Source organism: Sinohyriopsis cumingii, chromosome 5 (assembly GCF_028554795.1).
Source record: "Sinohyriopsis cumingii isolate HCF-2022 chromosome 5, ASM2855479v2, whole genome shotgun sequence".
Lineage (NCBI taxonomy): Eukaryota > Metazoa > Mollusca > Bivalvia > Unionida > Unionidae > Sinohyriopsis > Sinohyriopsis cumingii.
The window spans coordinates 60,467,573-60,490,149 of NC_142965.1; the positions used below are offsets into that span (position 1 = coordinate 60,467,573).

General features: G+C 33.8%; 1 long non-coding RNA gene across 2 annotated transcripts in view; it reads left to right on the top strand.

Moving 5' to 3' along the window:
- The window catches only part of LOC149799265 (uncharacterized), a 39,237-nt gene extending 30,127 nt beyond the window's left edge, over positions 1–9,110 (top strand). For both annotated transcript variants that reach the window (XR_016420882.1, XR_016420883.1), the window contains one exon: positions 8,610–9,110. This is a non-coding gene — a long non-coding RNA (uncharacterized LOC149799265). The remainder of the gene's footprint in view (positions 1–8,609) is intronic.
- Positions 9,111–22,577: the final 13,467 nt, after the last annotated feature.

Here is a 22,577-nt window from a genome sequence, read left to right on the forward strand (position 1 = left end):
CAGTATATTCAAGGATCTTGAATTCATTCGAACCATTCGAATATTTTGGACTTATGAAGAACTTTAAAATTGCATTCATAATTTAAGTTACCGTAAAATTTTCATTTCGTAACTTTAATAATTAAATTATTTATATTTTACAAAACTTGTTAGTTTACAGTACCAGCTTCAAGAACAAAAATTGAATTTTTAATATGGCAATGTATGTATGTATGTATGTATGTATGTATGTATGTATGTATGTATGTATGTATGTATGTATGTATGTGTGTATGTATGTATGTACGTACGTACGTATGTATGTATCTTTGTATGTATGTATGTATGTATATGTGTCTGAATGTGCATTTATGTATGTATGTACTTTCTCATTCACATCCTTTACCTCAAACAATACATATCAGCAACGCCAACATTAAATTCACACAATCAGTACGAAACCTAGGTGTTACTCTGGACAGTACTCTCACATTGCACCAACATGTCATGAACATATGCAAGGCTGCATATCTTGAGCTGAGACGCATCAGCTCAATTCGCAGATATTTTTCAGTTGATGCCACTAAAACACTTGTGTATTCATTTGTACTTTCAAGACTGGATTATTATAACTCAGTTCTGTCTGGTTCATCTCAATAGCTACTCCAGAAACTTCAAAAAGTTCAAAATACAGCTGCTCGGATCATACTTAGAGTACCACGATCAGAGCACACCTCCCCGCTGCTCTGTACCCTACACTGGCTATCCATTCGATCCAGAATCAAACACAAAATGTGTTCTCTGTGCTACGTTTCACTGTCGGACTCTAGTCCAACATACCTATCTGATTTCACCCATGTGTACACACTAGCAAGATACTTACGCTCCTCTTCTGACAATCGTATCCTCATTATTCCCACTATGAAAACAAAGTCATATGGACAGCGTTCTTTTGCATACCAGGGCCCAGCAGCGTGGAATGAATTGCCCACTCAACGTAGACACAAAGACACAGTGATCACATTCAAGAGGGCTTTTAAAACACTTGTTTCGACTGCAAGAACAAACTTAAAGACCTAATAATGTTTCCTACCTGAAATATTCTCAGCATGTTCTTTATTTTTTAATGTTTTTCTAATTTCATGGTGCTTGTTTTTATAATAATATTATTATATGTTTTTTTCTTTCTTATAGGTGTTGTCTAATGTTGTAAAGCGCTTAGAGCTTCTAAAGATTAGGCGCTATTCAAAGTCCTCATTATTATTATTATTATTATTATTATTAGTAGTAGTAGTAGTAGTAGTAGTAGTAATATGTTGCTGTGAATGATTATGCACATATTTGTTTTGTGTAAATGCTTATTGTGACATGTACAATAAGTTAGCTTAAAATTCTCATTTGTTCTCTTTGTTTAAATGTAATGTTAAGTGAAAAATTAATTGTCTAGAAATAAATTTATGTATGTTTTATGACATAAAGCCTTATATATATATATATATATATATATATATATATATATATATATATATATATATATATATATATATATATATATATATATGTATATGTATGTATGTATGTATGTATGTATGTATGTATGTATGTATGTATATATATATATATATATATATATATATATATATATATATATATATATATATATATATATATATATATATATATTGTATTTCGAAGCAGTATGATGAAATGGTATACTAATGGGTTGAAGGGGAGGGGGTTAAGTGGTATAAGTTTGAAAACTAGATTTATAATTCGTTACTAATGTAGCACATGATTCAGTATATTCTTGTGAATAGCTTTCTAATCAACAGCATTTCATAGATTTTCATTAGCCTCAATGCATATAATGAACGTCATTATACGTTAATTATTAGCTGTGACTATTTATGCATGATTGTAAGCTGACAGACCATAAGAGTCGTACTGTTGAACACATAATGCTACTTTGATGTATGCCATGTTATTTTTGTTTGATGCATATTCAGGTAGAGCTGTAGCTTGATGCTATACCTTTACTGTTTTTGGGTCGCGTTTCTCATTATGAAACCCTTAACCATTATACTCGGAAATTCTGTATCTGTTAAAGATGCCATTTTTACATGAGTGTAGGTTGAATATTGCAGAGGGAGATGGATGCTCATTTTGAAAGCTCATCACTGTACGAACTGGCTAGATTTTAAGATTTATTTGGCAGCGGGTCTATTTCATCATTATTTTACTCAATGTCAAGAAACATATAATAATGAAAAGCACGTGTTAATGAGCAACAATTTCGTCTTAAAACATATTTAAAGGTAAAGCGCTTAAACGTATTGGACGTAAATGATGGTAATCAGTACCACTGACCAACTTGATAACTATACTATCCAGGCCATCCTGGCCATCCAGACCATCCATCGGTATGTAATCAGCACCACGGACCAACTTGATAACTATACTATCCAGGCCATCCTGGCCATCCAGACCATCCATCGGTATGTAATCAGCACCACGGACCAACTTGATAACTATACTATCCAGGCCATCCTGGCCATCCAGACCATCCATCGGTATGTAATCAGTACCACGGACCAACTTGATAACTATACTATCCAGGCCATCCTGGCCATCCAGACCATCCATCGGTATGTAATCAGTACCACGGACCAACTTGATAACTATACTATCCAGGCCATCCTGGCCATCCAGACCATCCATCGGTATGTAATCAGTACCACGGACCAACTTGATAACTATACTATCCAGGCCATCCTGGCCATCCAGACCATCCATCGGTATGTAATCAGTACCACGGACCAACTTGATAACTATACTATCCAGGCCATCCTGGCCATCCAGACCATCCATCGGTATGTAATCAATACCACGGACCAACTTGATAACTATACTATCCAGGCCATCCTGGCCATCCAGACCATCCATCGGTATGTAATCAGTACCACGGACCAACTTGATAACTATACTATCCAGGCCATCCTGGCCATCCAGACCATCCATCGGTATGTAATCAGCACCACTGACCAACTTGATAACTATACTATCCAGGCCATCCTGGCCATCCAGACCATCCATCGGTATGTAATCAGCACCACGGACCAACTTGATAACTATACTATCCAGGCCATCCTGGCCATCCAGACCATCCATCGGTATGTAATCAATACCACGGACCAACTTGATAACTATACTATCCAGGCCATCCTGGCCATCCAGACCATCCATCGGTATGTAATCAGGACCACGGACCAACTTGATAACTATACTATCCAGGCCATCCTGGCCATCCAGACCATCCATCGGTATGTAATCAGCACCACGGACCAACTTGATAACTATACTATCCAGGCCATCCTGGCCATCCAGACCATCCATAGGTATGTAATCAGTACCACGGACCAACTTGATAACTATACTATCCAGGCCATCCTGGCCATCCAGACCATCCATCGGTATGTAATCAGCACCACTGACCAACTTGATAACTATACTATCCAGGCCATCCATCGGTGTCCCGTTGTGTGAGAAAATTTGGTAACAATTCCTGCCTCATGTTATAAATGTCTTCTGATAGAATTCATAATTCAAAGGTACTTTGGGTAATGTCAATACGTGTTATATAATATTACGACTTTAGACCGATTCTGAACAAACAAACTACCTGTCCGTGAATTAGCCATTGTGTTACGGTCAAATTCGCGGTTATGTTCGTCGATGAACCTTGCCGCGGGTCGAGAAACTCTGTTTGCAATTAGCAGTGATGTCCCCGGACAGCTTAGGCTTAGAGGCCGGAAACCAGACATTATAACACCTCAGTGATACTATCTCAGACCGTTTTCAAAGAGACTACCAATCAAAACTTAGATAATCGAATTTTGGGCGGGTTTCAAACGCTGCCAGACATTATTCTGTTATTTTCATTGTGAAAGAATTAGTGCACATAATGATATCTTCGAAATTCCAAACCCCTAAACGTCTGCAGATCACCCACGTCGATAAATAAATATTAAGTATATTGTGAGAACCATGTTGATAATTCAATTATTAATGGAAAAATATATTAGTTATATTTATGCTGTATGCCAATACAGCAACTCGCTTTAGCAATCACCTCTGATTAATATATACACAAATGTTTGTTACGTTAAAAGGAAATAAAGAACACACTATTGATTAAGCAATTATATTTAGGAAGGAAAACGATCATGAAATATTTTTTATTTGCAACACTATATGCTTCTTATTCAGATAAAAGGTAAGCTATGTTAAAGGGATTATTAATAGTATAAATTATATTTTAATAATCCCCTTAGGATCGGTTACTGTTTCTTCAAAGTACTGTTTCTGCTGAATTTGAACTATGTGTAATGAGTTCTGTATAACTGCTATGTGTGATGATTTCTGTATAATTGCTATGTGTAATGATTTCGGTAGAACTCCTGTGTGTGATGAGTTCTGTAGAACTCCTATGTGTGATGGGGTTTGAATAATTGCTATGTGTGAGTTCTGTATAATTGATATGTGTAATGCGTTCTGTATAATTGCTATGTGTAATGAGTTCTGTAGAACTCCTATGTGTGATGAGGTTTGAATAATTGCTATGTGTGATGATTTCTGTATAATTGCTGTGTAATTAGTTCTGTATAACTGCTATGTGTAATGAGTTCTGTGTAACTGCTATGTGTAATGAGTTCTGTGTAACTGATATGTGTAATGAGTTCTGTATGACTGCTATGTGTAATGAGTTCTGTATGACTGTTATGTGTAATGAGTTCTGTATGACTGCTGTGTGTAATGAGTTCTGTATGACTGCTATGTGTAATGAGTTCTGCATAATTATTCGTGGGACGTGGTTGATAATCTGATCGACTTGTACGTCAGTATCAGATAGTAAGATTTGGACAGGTATATGGACAAATTATTATCATTAAATTGAATGTCAGCCTTACAATTAAAGCAGCACAAATCTGTATTAGTAAATATTACCCTTTCCCTCACAGCATTTGCAACAAATATATTTTGGGGATCACAATCTATAAGAATTTAATGACGACATCATAGAAGAAAATTAAACTTCCGATAGTGTTAAAAAACAAGTTTCATTGGTTACCATAAGTTATTATTTGTACTGACATTGGGTCCAGTAAGATTTTCGCGAATCGAAATGTGTTCTAACGGTAGTATGGTTATGTAAAAGGAAAGCAAGTGCAATTCAGCTCTTTACACACATACAATGTGAGAAAACGATAAAACTTAGACCTACATGAAAAGAAACTCCATTTACCTCTGGAATTCGAGTTCGTAAAATATTTTCACTTCAAATGTTATCTCATTAGGGCACTGTTAGTTTTATGTGCAAGAAAGCAAACTGCTTCAAATAATTACACAAATTCAAAAATACTCACAGAAATGGGTCAATACACTGAGAGAGAGAGAGAGAGAGAGAGAGAGAGAGAGAGAGATATGATGTTTACAATGTCGATTAAATGGCTTTTTATCTTGCAATATAATTTGCTGAAATACAATATCTTAAGGAAACGTAACTCCACTATTTCAAGCAACTCCGTCGAATAAAGGATTGATTTCTTTGTATAGAGGTGTAAGTTAGGGATTGATTTCTTTGTACAGAAGTGTAAGTTAGGGATTGATTTCTGTGTACAGAAGTGTAAGTTAGTGATTGATTTCTTTGTACAGAAGTGTAAGTTAGGGATTGATTTCTGTGTATAGAAGTGTAAGTTAGGGATTGAAGTGTAAGTTAGGGATTGATTTCTGTGTATAGAAGTGTAAGTTAGGGATTGATTTCTTTGTACAGAAGTGTAAGTTAGGGATTGATTTCTGTGTATAGAAGTGTAAGTTAGGGATTGATTTCTGGGTACAGAAGTGTAAGTTAGGGATTGATTTCTTTGTACAGAAGTGTAAGTTAGGGATTGATTTCTGTGTACAGAAGTGTAAGTTAAGGATTGATTTCTGTGTATAGAAGTGTAAGTTAGGGATTGATTTCTTTGTTCACAAGTATAAGTTAGGGATTGATTTCTTTGTACACAAGTGTAAGTTAGGGATTACGAATGTTTATACGGAGATGAGTAATATGGAAGGACATGATATAAGATTTATTTTTTAAACTAAATTCTTTGCTTCGTACCCCAACCCACCTCCGAATATTCTCTCTGAAGGTTGTATATAAAGGTTGGTTTAGACAGTAAGTTTGGAAAGAGACTATGTTTCTCACTACCACTGGGACTGACCCCAAATGTTAGTGAATGAGCAGATAGTGTAAACATGATGTGTTTTTCATGAACAACTTGAGCTTTCGACTTTTTATGTAAAGGTTTATGTGGACCACACAGAAGACTGAAACTGATTTAATATTAAACTTTATTGTACTTATTACTGTAGTTGTCATGATCTTGTGGTTATCCTTGTATATACAAAAAATCTGCCTGCTGTATTTATTATTTTTCTTTATGTATTTAAAGGCAAATAAGTAAAAGTCAGCTGTATTGGCATTTTATTAGATTAATAATCAGCATAAGTGTGATTTCTCACCGATATCGGTTAAAATGTTTCAGATTGTCTAATTACATCTGAATGTTCTTTATGACAAATTTCTGATTACTATCTATCCATCCATCTCTCTATCTGTCTATCAATTCTAGGGCTATATATTAGTGCAATGGCCGCTATCATGCAGTACCTTTCCATAGAGGATTGTATGCATGAACATGTACATATAGTACGAAAGAATCTTCTTGATCTTTCAGACGTATTGTATTTTTAAACCAGGAGGTTAAAAATTATTAGAATAAGCAGCGTCTCTCAACATTTTTCAGAGATCTCAGAACTTAAATCGTACATTCCGATGCTGGTTTTCGTGAATTATTGATGTATCGATCCTAGTTAGTTTTGACAAAAACGTCAGCACGCCAAAGACAATAGACCTCAATGGAAAGAAGCGCGGGGATTTTCCAGTAATCTACACGTTGATGACATTGGCCATGTCGCTGTGATCCTGAAGGTCATATAAAGAAATGATCAATAGCGGATCAACTTAACGATCATGTTATAGGTCTAATCTTTGTCATGATAATTTACTCAGTATAGGTAACTTGTACAATAATATTTAGTTAAGTTAAAAAGTATTTAAAGACCTGCCATCAGGTTGCTTTATTCGACCTCTTTTCCTTTTTTCGTTCTCTAACCCTCTCTGATTGACATTCTATATAGGTATATAACCCACACGGACGTGGTTACATACTTTTCTAATGTATCATCTGGCATTCATCCAACAAAATGTACATTTGTGCTCAGTAATAAATTATGTCTAGCTAGATTAATAACCATACTTTACTTTGGACTCCAATACGTTAAAATTAAAATTATGTCTAACCGTAATTAGTGACCCGAAGTCACGTTGGATTCCAATTACGGCGTGGTTTAATTATATAATAAATTTATCCAAGTAATTAGTAACAAGTAAGAATTCGAACGAAAGGAGTACTGTTATGCTATACTGCATTGTATGTATAATCTAATAGAACAGCTTAAAACATCGTCACGTTGGAGAATGGCGATACAATTATCTTAGATTCATTGTCGAGCTACATCTCTTAGTTTACACATAGTACCGTCAGTGTCGTTAACATGTAAGGCCATATGAAATATAATGCTTTTTCCAAATGGAGTCATACAAAATTAACGGCATTAGGGATAGATGGTGCAAACACTGATAAGCAGCTATCAGAAACTCTTTCTTATGGCACTAACGCCATCCTGAAGATGCTTAGACTTCAGGTTATGGCTTTGGGCACTTACAAAATTCTGAATTAGTGTGGTCACATATGTTTGGATGACTTAACATATTTTAAACACAAAAAACAATTTTAGGTATTGAAACGCTTTATTTGTCCCAAGAATTTAAACCACAACATTTAGCAAAAATCTTTGCAGCTGCTGCCGTTTTATTGTTTCAGCTACCAAATTACTGTAGAGAGCAATTAAATTTTTATTCTCTTCTGGAATCGTAAAAACTGTCTCTGTTATTTCTGCAAATAATACGCACATCGCCATGATGACCAGAGCTAATGGCTGTGTTACTCTTAATACGTATCCTTGTAGCTTGTATTATCAAGTGACCAACTGTTACTAGTTTCTTTTTAAGAAAGGCATAAACTGCATCGAAACATGTTTTTGGTCCCTATCTGGTGCTTCTTTTTTAAATTTATAATTATATTTTTTCCAATTAATACTTTTGTTTGCTGAAAGTATCCTAAATTGAAGTTTTAATGTTTTCAGGCAGCAAACTAACTTTTAATCGCTGTGTTGTAAATTGTTTTGCTTGCTCATGCTTTAAGTTAACCGCTGCAGCTTTTGTCCAATGGTATATATATATTATTCCCTGGTTGTACGTTTTAACAATCTTGTTTGTTTTAATGACTCTTTTGTTGTATGTAATGGTGGTAAAATACTCGTCAGAGTTGGATTGTTGTTTTAAAGCATGCCGACCTTATATAGATCTTATCTTATCTTATCATCATATATTTCCCTATCTCTTATCTTATCTCTTTTCTTGTAGTACCTTATCTAATCTTATCTAATCTAATCTTGTTTTATAGTGTGTGAGAGACGACTGGTGCACGACCATTCCATTTCCACTGCACAAAAGAGGTCGACTTGATATTTTGTTTTCTCCCCAAGCACGATCAAGAGTGATGTACCCGTTTGCAAGTCTCTTTAAATCGTCTGGCGAAAAGGTAGTACTCGTTTGCGTCTGCTGACAGAATATTCATGAGAACAAGAAGGAAAACAAATAATTTTTTGCGACACTTGTACATCGATTTAATTTCCGACTTTTGCTCGTAGAATACGAAAATTACCCCATGCGTTTCTTGGTTCACTTGAACATTATTATGTGATACCCTTAAACTTAGGTCATCTTTTAGTTTGTTTAGCTTTCTAGTAATTATGCCAAGTTCTGTACTGGCACTTGATTACTAATTAAACAGAGAGAAAGCTGTAACGTTCTATTTGGTTTTTTTAGGACACTCACTGTAATGAATGTATATGTAAACATCATCAAAATGCTTTAAAGAATTATACGTCGTGGATAAAAATGAGTGGATTTTTGTAGTTACATTTGGCTTTCATTTTGATATATCAGTCAGAAATATGGTTATACTCGTGTTACAGCATACAAAAGGATTCGAACATAGCAGTGTCTTATTTGCTGTCGCAAATAGTTTTGCAATATGACATTATCTACATTTGAATTTGAAATGATCACCATGCACACATCTAGCGACAATATGAAGCTTAAACACATGAGTAACCGATAATAAAGAATAATAGAGTAACACACTATCCTTCGCATATCAGCTGAATGCGAATATTTAATCCCAATGTAATATACTTTTACTTTTCTTTGGAATGTAATCATCTGCGTGTATTATTGTTCCAGTAGCTGCAGTACAAATATTAAAATCTAATTTAACCTTACTACATTCGGAAAGAACGTCACAGAAACTCTGAAGGAACATTTGGATACAGAACGTTACAGAAACCCTTAAGGCACATTTGGATATAGAATGTTACAGAAACCCTTAAGGCACATTTTGGATACCGAAAGTTACACACTATCACAGTTTCGTACATATTTTTTTATGTGTTAAGTCATATAATATGCAAAGGGAGATATAAACTCCCCGACGGATATCGTTGAGACCCACCCCCATCCCGCCCCAACGGCGATGGTTCTAGTACGCAGGAACATTAAAGATCACATAACAGGTCCTTCCATAGAAATTGCAGTGGAGTAACGTTTCCATAAGCTTGAAAGTAAAATCTAGGTCACGGTGAAGGGATTCAAGATGGTCATTCAAACCAGGATCAGAATCGTAACAATAAACATAAGAGGGGAGAAAAGGTCCGAAATTATGGTCCTTAACAGCAACACATCAACAAATGAAACAAAGCAATACATGATAGATAGATAGATTGATAGACAGACAGACAGACAGATAGATAGATAGATAGATAGAAAGATAGATAGATAGATGGATAGATATAGATAGATAGATAGGTAGGTAGGTAGATTTTATATATATATATATATATATATATATATATATATATATATATATATATATATATATATAGGTAGAGATATATATATATATATATATATATATATATATATATATATATATATATATATATATATATATATATATATATAGATAGATAGATAGGTAGAGAGATAGATATGTAGATAGGCAGATGGATGGATGGATGGGTGAATATATATATATATATATATATATATATATATATATATATATATATATATATAGATAGATAGATAGATAGATAGATAGATAGGTAGATAGATATATAGATGGCTGGATGGATGGATATATAGATATATAGATAGATATTTGTGTTACTGTCAGCAAGATCAAATGTTAAGTGTACACACCTTTTACACTAGAACTGTTGTACGACTAGCACAATATATCTGTATAATTAAGGCCACAATCATCGCATGGCGGCTTACTTGCTACGTTTTGGCTGAGACTTAAAGCCAATACACTAGTTCTATCAAACACCGCACATTCTTTGCCCCTTGTGATTTTCATTAACGCATCCACAGAAAGTTATGGTTTCATGCCGATATGCTTGTATTTGAACTGAAGACCCATATTGAGAGGAATGAAACTGAATATGCTATTAAGACATTTTTACAACCATCTTAAATACTGAACACTATGAGAACCTATTGCATGTAGACCCTTCCGTTAATATTTCCTTGTCCAGTTCATAACTTACTGGCAGCTCGAGAGATTTCATGCAACTCGGCCAATGTATATATCAAATTAGATGTGTTTCATGTTATATTCAGGCCCCCTATAAATAGGTTACGCTCACATGAATAAGATCGAAAATTACTTATGTGATTGTTTACATTTTGCTGGAGATTATCTTTTAAGCTACTGAAGACATTTTAATGAAATTTGAGTAACTTATTTATCATAATTGGAGATACCTTAGCTATGACTTCAGTCTCAAGGTTAATGATAAATATAAAGCAGAGTCTTCTGTCCATGTGCAGATATAACGTTTGAGCCAATAAAGGTTTTCTATGCACTTTTAGTCCGCTGTATATTTTGACTTGACTGCATCATGTATTCATGGTGATACCTTCAAAACATAAGGATAAAGTCAAACGCAAGGGAAATCAGTGTCTGTTTTCTTGTCTAAGTAGGCACCTTTGAACTAGTGTATATATTTTGATGAAATTATATTAGCTTTACACTTGCTAATGCAGTTAACAGGTATGTAGCTGTATGGTCAAGGTCACTGGTATGGAAAAAGGCACTAGAAAGGCGTAAAATGTGTTTCGGTACTAAAACCACAAGGCTGTGTCACATCTCATTGTTTTGTGCCATCTTCAAGATCAAAAATAAATTTCAAGAAGGTTTCTTCTGCATGATTTTACCATCAACCCATGTCAGACTAATCTGAAATGTTGTCTAGACTGAATATATTTGCAACCTAGCCACCTTTGTCATAAAAATTTCGTCTGCGCATATGACTTTGACGTATAGCGTTAATAGTACATAAAATGGAACCTGATGCAGACATTCTAATTTTCCTAAAATAAATTCCGTTAAATTCAATATGACACAAATATTGGTACCAAAGAACTCCTCACACGAAGATATATGTGACATAGGATCTGAATACAAGGGGTGTTCGTGAAATGTACAACATGGCACTGCCATTATCATTCATTATTCGTATACTATCTATCCTCCATGAACGTACAAAGTAACATAATTTTAGTTTCCATAAGATCTAGATCAAATACTTACTTTAATATGTAAAGTAACAACAATATTTGGTCAAAAAAGCAATAAATATTATTAGGCAAGTTCTGACTTTAACAGCTTCCATTGCACATATTAAACCTCCATAACAGTCAGGTAGAATATTCATTTTTTTCACATCTACCCAGAAAATACACAGGTAAAGTTTTAGTGAAAGAATAGGAGCAAATATTTATTATTTTATATCTTTCAAACAAAAGTGCGTATCTTCGTCTGAATGAAAGCCAGGTGAGAAACAATAATTTTCACACCGTCTTAAAACCCGCTTCATTTTAAATCTTATGAAACTTACAAGAAATTTCAATGCGGCATATTCTAGCAAAACTATTCTTGTCTGATATAGGCTCCATAGCATACGGCATCTTTGACGTTGACCAGGTGGGGATATTAAATATTTTAAAATCTATTATGGCAGTTGAATTCAAACTTGACAAGGAACATGTTAACAGCCTTAGTTCGAATTGCGTCAACCTTAGATTAAAATATTTGTTTCACGTTCTGTAATTTTTTGAAACTAAATTAGAGATGGTTAGTATGTATTCAACTGCTGTCAATAATGTCTCCTTCAACTGGAGGACGAATGTGATATGTACCGATTTTTAACAAATGAATTGAATTGATTGAGTTTATAGAGCGAGTCCCAGATATTTATAAAAGTAGCACACAAATAATAAAGATTAAAATAATAGTTTGACTAATATTCCATCTGAAGTCAATGACCAATATAAAAAATAATTCGGGTTTTAGTTTTGAGAAACACGTGCTATATTCTTATTTTCTTAGGTAACGGAATAAAGGTAACTATATCATTAGTTTCGAAACACCCAGAAGAAAGCTGGAGAAAGGTTTTCGTATATATGTGTCATGTCCATTAAACTTGTTCTCTTAAATGTTATTTGCTTGAAAAGTAGTTTGGATAAACATGTAATATTTCGTAACAAATCTTTTCGTAAGTTAAAATTTGATTGAGATAGTTAGAAACAAAGTTTTCATAAAATGAACTACTCTAATTATATAGCAAGGTTTAACAATCTAAGAGAATTAGTGTTTACGCTAATCTGTCAGAAATTATTTGAAGAGTTATGATCGACCTTCAACTTTCCGATTCGCCACATCCATCTTCAGGATAAAGCAATGACTTATTTGCAGAGTGAAAATTCACGAGAGAGCACCATACTTATTTCGTGATAATAACATCTACCAGCAATGAGTTCAATGTCATTTAATGTTAATCGTTAGATACTGTAACAAACAATTCTGTTGATGGTATATAAGAAAGTAACAAATATTGCCTTCTTGACAAATTAAAACAATTGTTCATTTTATACTAAGAAAAAGGAGTGGTTCTTCTGTTTGGGTTTACTCTTTAGGAATTGGTAGAGACCAATCCAAACTCGGTAGTTGATTGCAAATATATATATATATATATATATATATATATATATATATATATATATATATATATATATATATATATATATATATATATATATATATATAAAATTGAAAATGATCATGTTCTTTATACTCAGTTAATTAATCTATTTATTCCATTTCATTTTCCCTTAAGGTGCATAAGTGACTTTTCCTCTATTATTGCTTCTGTTAGTTTTATACGTTTGGCATAATTGATTAGCATGGTCTTGATCATAATCGGTTAGAACGGTCTTGAGTCTAATCAATTAGCGTGGTCTTGAGCATAATCGGTAAGAACGGTCTTGAGTCTAATCAATTAGCGTGGTCTTGATCATAATCATTTAGTATGGTCTTGAGTATAATCGACATGGTCTTGAGTATAATCAGTTAGCGTGGTCTCGAACATACTCATCGTGGTCTTGAGATCTTTTAATTTCAAGAAATTCGAATACCTTAGTGATATATATGGGCATAGTATTGTTCCTTCTTAGATGGCATTAACTTCTCAAGGATCCTTGAGCACCTAGTACGACATACATGATACAATATAATCGCATGAATGAATCATGGACTCCGGAGTGTGTTCAGTTTATAATCCAACTCTCCTAACACTACTTACACAATACATTATCCCATAATCCAGATCGGAATTTTGTCTCAGCTCTTGCTTTGACTGCCGAGTAAATTCTTCAGGGTTCAGAAATAATTTAACGTGTGTCATATTTAATTTCATATTAAATAAAGTTAGGAACTTTTACAAAATAAATATTCGCAACATTCGATTTCATTATAGTTTTACAAGATTGTGGCTGGTTATTTATCATGTATAAATTTTACATGATCACTCATAAAGTAAAAATAACTGGAATTTCTCGTGTTGTCTTTGTGGGTTTTTAAGTAAACTTTCACAAGCCTCTTAAAAATGCACCAGAATAAATAGCTCCATTGTTTCTTCCCAAGACATTTTAGTAAAAGTGAGAGAGAAATTGGTCTGCTCTCACATGCATGTATGACAGTTCAAAATGGACGAGGCGATTACAGCGTCATAAATTCAGTTGAACTTTGAGCAATACACAATCTGACTATTATGCTCTCAAAAATTGGCAAAATCTTTGGCGATGAAAACGTAATAGTTTTAACTATCTATTATATTAGCACATTCAATTATTGGCTCTTTCCCGCAAAAGGTACATGAAGAAAGGTACTTAAGTATTAAGAAAACTCCTGTTGACCTACACTATGATTGGATTTATAGATTAGAGTCACCATATTAAGTTATGATAATATCCATGGTATCATTAATATCCATTAAGGTATTAGAGATTATCGACGTATCCAGATTAAGGTCGCAGAGATTTCAGACGCGAAAGCACATACTAAATCTTATTACACGTTCAGTGGTAATTTTGTTCCCTCAGTGTGTACATTAACACCCGATGTGTCGAAATCATGTCAGTTTTACATATAACGTAATTCAATACACCTGTATAGTTTAACACTATGAACAGCTGTGAAATATATAACGTTAGTACGATGTAAGAACAACATTGTCTTGCTGGTACATAATGAACTAAATAATATAATATCATCAAAAATGCGAACTAGTATCACGAATTATATAATAATAACAGTAAGATTAAAAGCATTTCAGATGATTTTAATAAAGAGTTTGTAAGCGTAACTAGATTTAAACTATTGGTGGAAATATACATCATATTCGCTAACAAAAACAGATTATTCTGTGATTACGTAAATGCACAGAAGTCTCATCTTTTGAGACACACAGTAATACCATTCATATGCAACTACTTCGCACAATTAATGTCTTGTATTCACCTTTATACATTTTATACATATTTTCGTGAGCTGTAGCATACAGAAAACACATTAACTGGTTATATATAGTACAACGATTATCATCTTCATATTTAAATTTCCGTGATCGATATTTGAGTTTCCAGATGTACCCAGGAATGGATGCTGTTTATTTTGTTTACATTGAAACCTAAATCAAATTCCCTCAAGTATAATTTTTTCGTTTCAAAAGAAGTGTTTTTATGTAGAACCATGACCTTAATCTAGATCTCAACACAGATAGAAAGACAAGGGACAAGGCCAGTCACTGAGTGGTAAAGTCTGTAGCAAGAATCATATTTACTCAATACATATTCCTCTAAACATTCATACACTGGTTGGCTTACAAGACGTCTCAGCTCTTTACATTGATTAGCTTTTTATTGCCCACATGCTAAAATATTGTGTACTCACCGCGAGCGTCTGATTGTGCATTAAATCCCGGTGGAGTTTACTTAGATTTATTATATCAGCAATTGTCGTCTTTTGTCTTACATATATCGGTTTCGGGGATCGTAATAGCTGAGAGAAATGGATGGAAGTTAGAAAATAAATTACAGAATAGCACAAACCAAGAAAGATACTAAAGTGTGCATATCATAATCACGGTGCTGGCTATTTATTCCTTTCCCATTTTAGGTTTGCTCAGCTATAAGCACATTCTACATCTGTAACTACGATATTAATTACCTAGATTCCATTAAAGGGAGTGACGTTTTACCGTTTATAAATAACTTCCTAGAGTCCAAGATAAGTCCATTTATTCAGCATATATATTGGTTTTAGTTACTGAGTTTTGAAACAATCTCAGATATTTGAGAGAAAATCGAGCATGCCGAAACTATTGATAACAAGACTGCTTATGTGTGATTTGACGTGTTCCCAAGATAACTGTAAAGGTAGCCTAAGAATCTTTCTCAGAGTCTTTGACCTTGAACCTGATATCATAGATGGAAGCTTATTGATCTGGTCTCCCACGTTTTTGATATTCACCCATGCAGTCTGTTTGGCTCAGCTTCCAATTAATATTGTTTTGAAAATGAAAGTCATTAACCTGGCAACATTGAAAGTAATCTTCACACACACACACACACACACACACACACACACACACACACATTTGCAAATTGCGTTAACGAATGACTTTTTGTATGTCTGTATACGACACAAGTTAGTATAGGTAAAAACCGGAATCAGAGCTTTTGACCTTAGAATCATTATCAGTGTTGACTACCAACTTGTTTATGAGAATGCATCAGCATACAATGTATGGAAAGAATAATGTACACACACACACACACACACACACACACACACACACACACACACAAGCCTATACGCTCATTTTAGTACACTATGGCAAGCAACTACAGTTGACCTGAGTGCAAGGTCAATAAAAACTGTTTCAAAGCTCCTTCACAAAACGTTCCGATATTTTTGTGCGCAGATTTGTACCATTTATATTTAGAGTCAATTTTAGGTTACTATATATATATATATATATATATATATGTATATATATATATATATATATATATATATATATATATATATATATATATATAATAATAATAATAAATAAATAAATAAATAAATATATATATATATATATATATATATATATATATATATATATATATATATATATATATATATAATAATAATAATAATAATAATAATAATAATAATGATGAGGACTTTGTATAGCGCCTAACCTTTAGAAGCTCTAAGCGCTTTACAACATTAGACAACACCTATTAGATAAAAAACATATAATGATATGATTACAAACACAAACACCATGAAAATTAGAAAATATAGAAAAACATGCTGAGAATATTTAAGGTAGGAAACATTATTAGGCCTTACGTTTGTTTTTGCAGTCGAAATAAGTGAGTTTTGAGAGCACTCTTGAATGTGATCACTGTGTCTTTGTGTCAGAAGAGGAGCGTAAGTATCTTGCTGGTGTGTACACATGGGTAAAGTCGGATAGGTATGTTGGACTAGAGTCCGTCAGTGAAACGTAGCACAGAGAACAAATTTTGTGTTTGATTCTGGATCGAATGGATAGCCAGTATAGGGTACAGAGCAGCGGGGAGGTGTGCTCTGATCGTGGTACTCTAAGTATGATCCGAGCAGCTGTGTCTTGAATGTTTTGAAGCTTTTGGAGTAGACATTGAAATGAACCAGACAGAACTGAGTTACAATAGTCCAGTCTTGAAAGTACTAATGAACACACAAGTGTTTTAGTGGCATAAACTGAAAAAATATTTGCGAATGGAGCTGATGCGTATCAGCTCAAGATATGCAGCCTTGCATATGTTCATGACATGTTGGTGCAATGTAAGAGTATTGTCCAGAATAACACCTAGGTTTCATACTGATTGTGTGAATTTAATGTTGTTGTTGCTGATAATTATTTTTTGAGGTAAAGGATGAGAATGAGAAAGTTTTTGTGTTGTAATCAGAATGGCCTCAGTTTTATCATCATTCATCTGCAGCTTGTTACATGTCATCCATGATTTCAGAAATGCACCTCTCTACACCTTGGATGGTAGCATCAACTTCAGTTGGGTGGCTAGATTTGTATATTTGGGTGTCATCAGCGTACAATTGGTGAGACACTGGATGATGATCTATGACACTTGAGAGCGGCTGAGTGTATATAATAAAGAGAACAGGTCCAAGAACAGACCCTTGTGGAACACCACAACATAGATCAACTGGGCTGGAGTGTATTCCATTTGCAGATACAATTTGTGTCCTGTTGACCAAGTAGGACTTGAACCACAGTAAGGCTGTATCGTTAATGCCAAATACATGCTGGAGACGGTGAAGTAATGAATCATGGTCTATTGTGTCCAATGCTGCAGACAAATCAAGGAGGGTGAGTACTATAATCTTTCCGCTATCCAACGCAGAGAGAATGTCATTAACTACTTTTAGAAGAGTAGTTTCAGTACTGTGGCAAGGGCGATATGCAGATTGTACATTGCTAAAAAGACTTTGAATTCAGATGAGATACAAGCTTTGATAGAACAACCTTTTCTAAGAGTTTTGATATGAATGGGAGATTAAAAACTGGGCGGTAGTTCTTTCAATCGTTATGGTCTAGTGTTGGTTTCTTCAGCAGAGGCTTTACAATGACAATTTTGAAAAATGATGGGAATTCCCCTGATGAGAGAGAGGTATTAATAACATCAGTTAGTGAAGGCAATACTGGATCTAAGCACTCAAGCAGCAGTGATGTTGGAATTGGATCAAGTTGACATGACTTTGGTGCACTCTTCATCACGAATGTACGTACGAAATCCATAAAGACAGGTTCAAATGCTGCTAATGGTTGTCGCTCAAATTCTGTATCCCAACTGTACGGTGACGACGAGTCAACTGAAATTGTGGTGTCAAGCTTATCTCGAATGGTTTGTACTTTGTCACGGAAGAAATTTGCAAACATGTCTGGAAGGTCGACTGGAGAGAAGGTATATATAAAGACAGCCATTCACAAATAAAATTACGTTTTTGCAGCCGGTATGTTCTTTTTTCAATAATTATCTAAATTTACTTATTAGTCACACAATAACCTATAATTACAACTATAACAATGAAATATCCGGGATATAATTTGCACGTACATACATTTACATAAAATAACAGAAAACTCTATGGCTCATCTATTTCTTGGTCAATATAAAATATCTTTCAGCATTCACAACACGTCATAGTCATGTAAAGTTTTACAAAGACAACGGTTTGTCTGTTTTATTTGTTTGTCTTGTCTATGTTTTGTATTTGCCTTTGAAAAAGACTCATTAAGAGTCGAAAGCACTTAGGCTAGTTAGATACTAGTTTTGCACTGTTCGTAGTCAATTTATTACAATTATCTTAATCAATCCCTGACAGACGTGATCCCTTGCTGGATCCAGTGCAGTTGAAAGGACTGTTATTCGCCATATGGTTTGTATTCTTATATATATATATATATATATATATATATATATATATATATATATATATATATATATATATATATATATATATATATATATATATATATATATATTATTAAAGACAACAGTGTCAACATTTGTTCATAATGAATACTAATAGCACGATATTCAGGATTGTCACAGAGGTACCATTTTATAGGTACCATGTCATAGGTACCATGTTATAGGTACTTTGATGTAGTTACCGTGTTAATGATACCATACTATATGTGAGACGAGGACCATTTTCATTCCGAACCAGCAACTTATTCTGTTGTGATATATTGAAAACCCATGTCGATAAGACCTTCCGTTCAGGAGAAGTAGCCAGTAAGTTTTTCAAGACGATGGTCTGAGCAGACATTTTAATAACTACACCAAAATCCTTTTAATATGGGAAACTTGTACACATTGCAAGAGAAAAGTGTTTTACATGCAAATGTCGGCACGACTACATTTTATGGGGAAAAAATGGTGCGAGACTACGTCAATATGGCCCTCCCTACAAAAGGATAAACTTTCAAAATATTGGAACCTTTTCACGATGTTGGATGAATGTTCAGCAACATTTTCATTTAGAAGCAACAGCATTATCATTAGACGTCTGTTAGTGAAAACCACATGTCGCTACAAGCATTCGTTTATCATAAAAATCAATAACGAGATTTGGAAAATAGTTGCCATAGCTACTTTAAAAAGATGTCCGATCGGAATCATTTTCATGAATAACTGCACATCAGAAAAGTCACTTTACCAATATATTATGTTGCAACCACGGCTAAGATAACACACCTATGCGCACGGACAAACATATTTAACAATAATGATGATGATGTTGTCTGAGATGCCAAATGTTTCAGGATAAATTACCTTTATCGTTGGATTCTTAATGTAATCAGCTGATTAGGGCAAATCATCCAAAAGGAACGTAATTTCAGATAGACGTTATTATTTAAAACCCAACAAAGGCTATTTATAGTGATACATTGGTGAAGGCTATTTATAGAGATACATTGGTGAAGACTATATATAGTGATACATTGGTGAAGGCTATTTATAGTGATACATTGATGAAGGCTATATATAGTGATACATTGGTGAAGGCTATATATAGTGATACATTGGTGAAGGCGAATTAACCACAAGGTATTGAAGCTCTGGAAATAAGGCTTTCTTTTAAAAGTGATACACCTGAAAAGTGTGCATACATGTGTCACATGTCTTTTAATGTGCAGTCTTTATAGCGTATTTCATCTCTGCCCCGAGAATAACCCTATGGCATATATGAGAGCTACGCTTATTACGTAATCATAATAAATTTTCAAATTATGGGTAAATACTTGAATTCACAAATGCAAAAAAGATTTGTTTTGCTTTGCAGCATTAATAAATAAGACTAGAATTATATATAGTTATACACATGTATTTTTGAAAGATAATCGGATTAGCACAAATTGAAATGCGTGTATGGTAGAAAATGATAATATTTAATCAACGCGAAGGAGAGAAGTCTAGTCAACTCTTTGGTACTTTAACAGTCTTGTTTTTCTTCTCACGAAAGGTCCCCATTGATCTAATTCATCAGACTTATCCTTGATTCCGACCTTGTTATTTGTTTCGAATACGCATGTATGAGGAAATTATCTCCTTGGATCAAACGGGCTATGCTCGGTGCGAGTGTCTTTATGTTTATTGTTAACATCTGTTTGTTGTCAGTTTCATACGGAAAGAAAAAACACTATTCCTTCTTTAAGGCGTTGTCACTGTTGGAAACGGTAATTGACTATTTCAACTGCTTTGAAGTGGCTGATTCTACTTCCTTGAGAAATGTAAAATCTAATCAGATAGTGCAGTTTATAAAATCGGTTTTAAATGATTTGTTGGATGTCTGGCATATGTTAACAATCTGAAAACACTCTGATGTAAATTAAAACCTAAAGAAAAATAAAACTAATATATTGTCATTCAAAACATTTAAGCACTATTCATATTTCATTGCAAATTATGCGCTTTTACTAAACTGATTAACCCTTTATTTTGGACGGATGCTTAAGTAGTTGTTTAGAAGGTGAACAGTGAAACATTGAACTTATAAAATGTTAAAATAAAGCGAGTTATATTCACGTTTAGATCCGGTGACTTGATCACCCGTGTCTTGGGGAAATATATTGAAATCTGTAACAAGAGAAATTTGGGAGGCAATTTTCAAAGGGTTTCTGCAAAAGACCGTTTTCATTGAAGGTTTCAATATTATATCTAAAAGCACAATTCAAAAGACTCGTACACCACGAATTCAAAAGGTTGTAAGATTTTTCTGTAAAAGCACAATTTAAATGATTCGTGCACCAAGAATTCAAACGGTTGGAGTAAAATCTAATGTTGGTTTGGCAATGTTAAACGTTATGTTTTAAAGATCGATTTCTTTTAAATATGCAGTAAAAACATGATATGATGCTGAGTACTTGTAAATGAGAAAAGTTGAAGGTAGTATCGTGATATGAGGTAGATTTTCCGATACAATTAAAATGCAAATAAAGACGTTGTTAGAAAATGTTGGTTTTTTTTTTAAAGTAAAAGAGATGGTTAACAAACTCAGATCAGAAATGCATATCTACGATTATTGTGGTCTACGTCTCCATTTAAGCTTCACGGCGGCCTCCGTATAAACTGTTCATTAGATATGTTTTTAGTTTACCTGACTATCCATGGGTGTTCGGATCAGCAACGTATTATTATCATTGGTCATGGCAGCAGAATACTTATTCCTAAACAATGGTACGTCATATTAACCAAATATTGTGTGATACATACGAAATGTTAAGCAGAAACACGTGTAAACACGCATTCTGTCAAACACACTCATTAGAGATAGTTCATATTATAGAATGTTACACAGAATCTATTTTGGCAGTAGTAAGATCGTGCTGTTAACGAGATTTGATTATAAAGGGAGATATATATATATAGGGTTGATTCAATATTTTCAGTGTTGCTTAAAAAAAGTGATGAAATTATCTTCATGGTTGCGTGCGAATATTTGTAAATTGATATTTATCGGGTTTCTTTTTTTATTATCAAGCATATGCAAATTTTAATGAATCCATATTATACATGGCTCCTTATATGAGTTTTCTATCCATGACGCTTTTATGGTTTTCCTCAAGCACTCTCGTTTATTTGGGATTTTATGCGCTTTTTTTTTATTAAGCCCGGTTTTTCAAAAATCTTCTTGATACGGACTGTCGTTATAGTAAAAGGATGTTTGTCATTTTGCAATACGATACGAGTAATTTTTGTTGTCGGTTACCCGATTAAGCATGACGGATGTTGGAAACTTGGCTTCCAGTCTATCTATCTATCTATCTCTGGAAATATGGTTGAATATTGATATTTCTACCCCACATGTGTATTGTTTCATATACTCTAGAAAACTAATTTG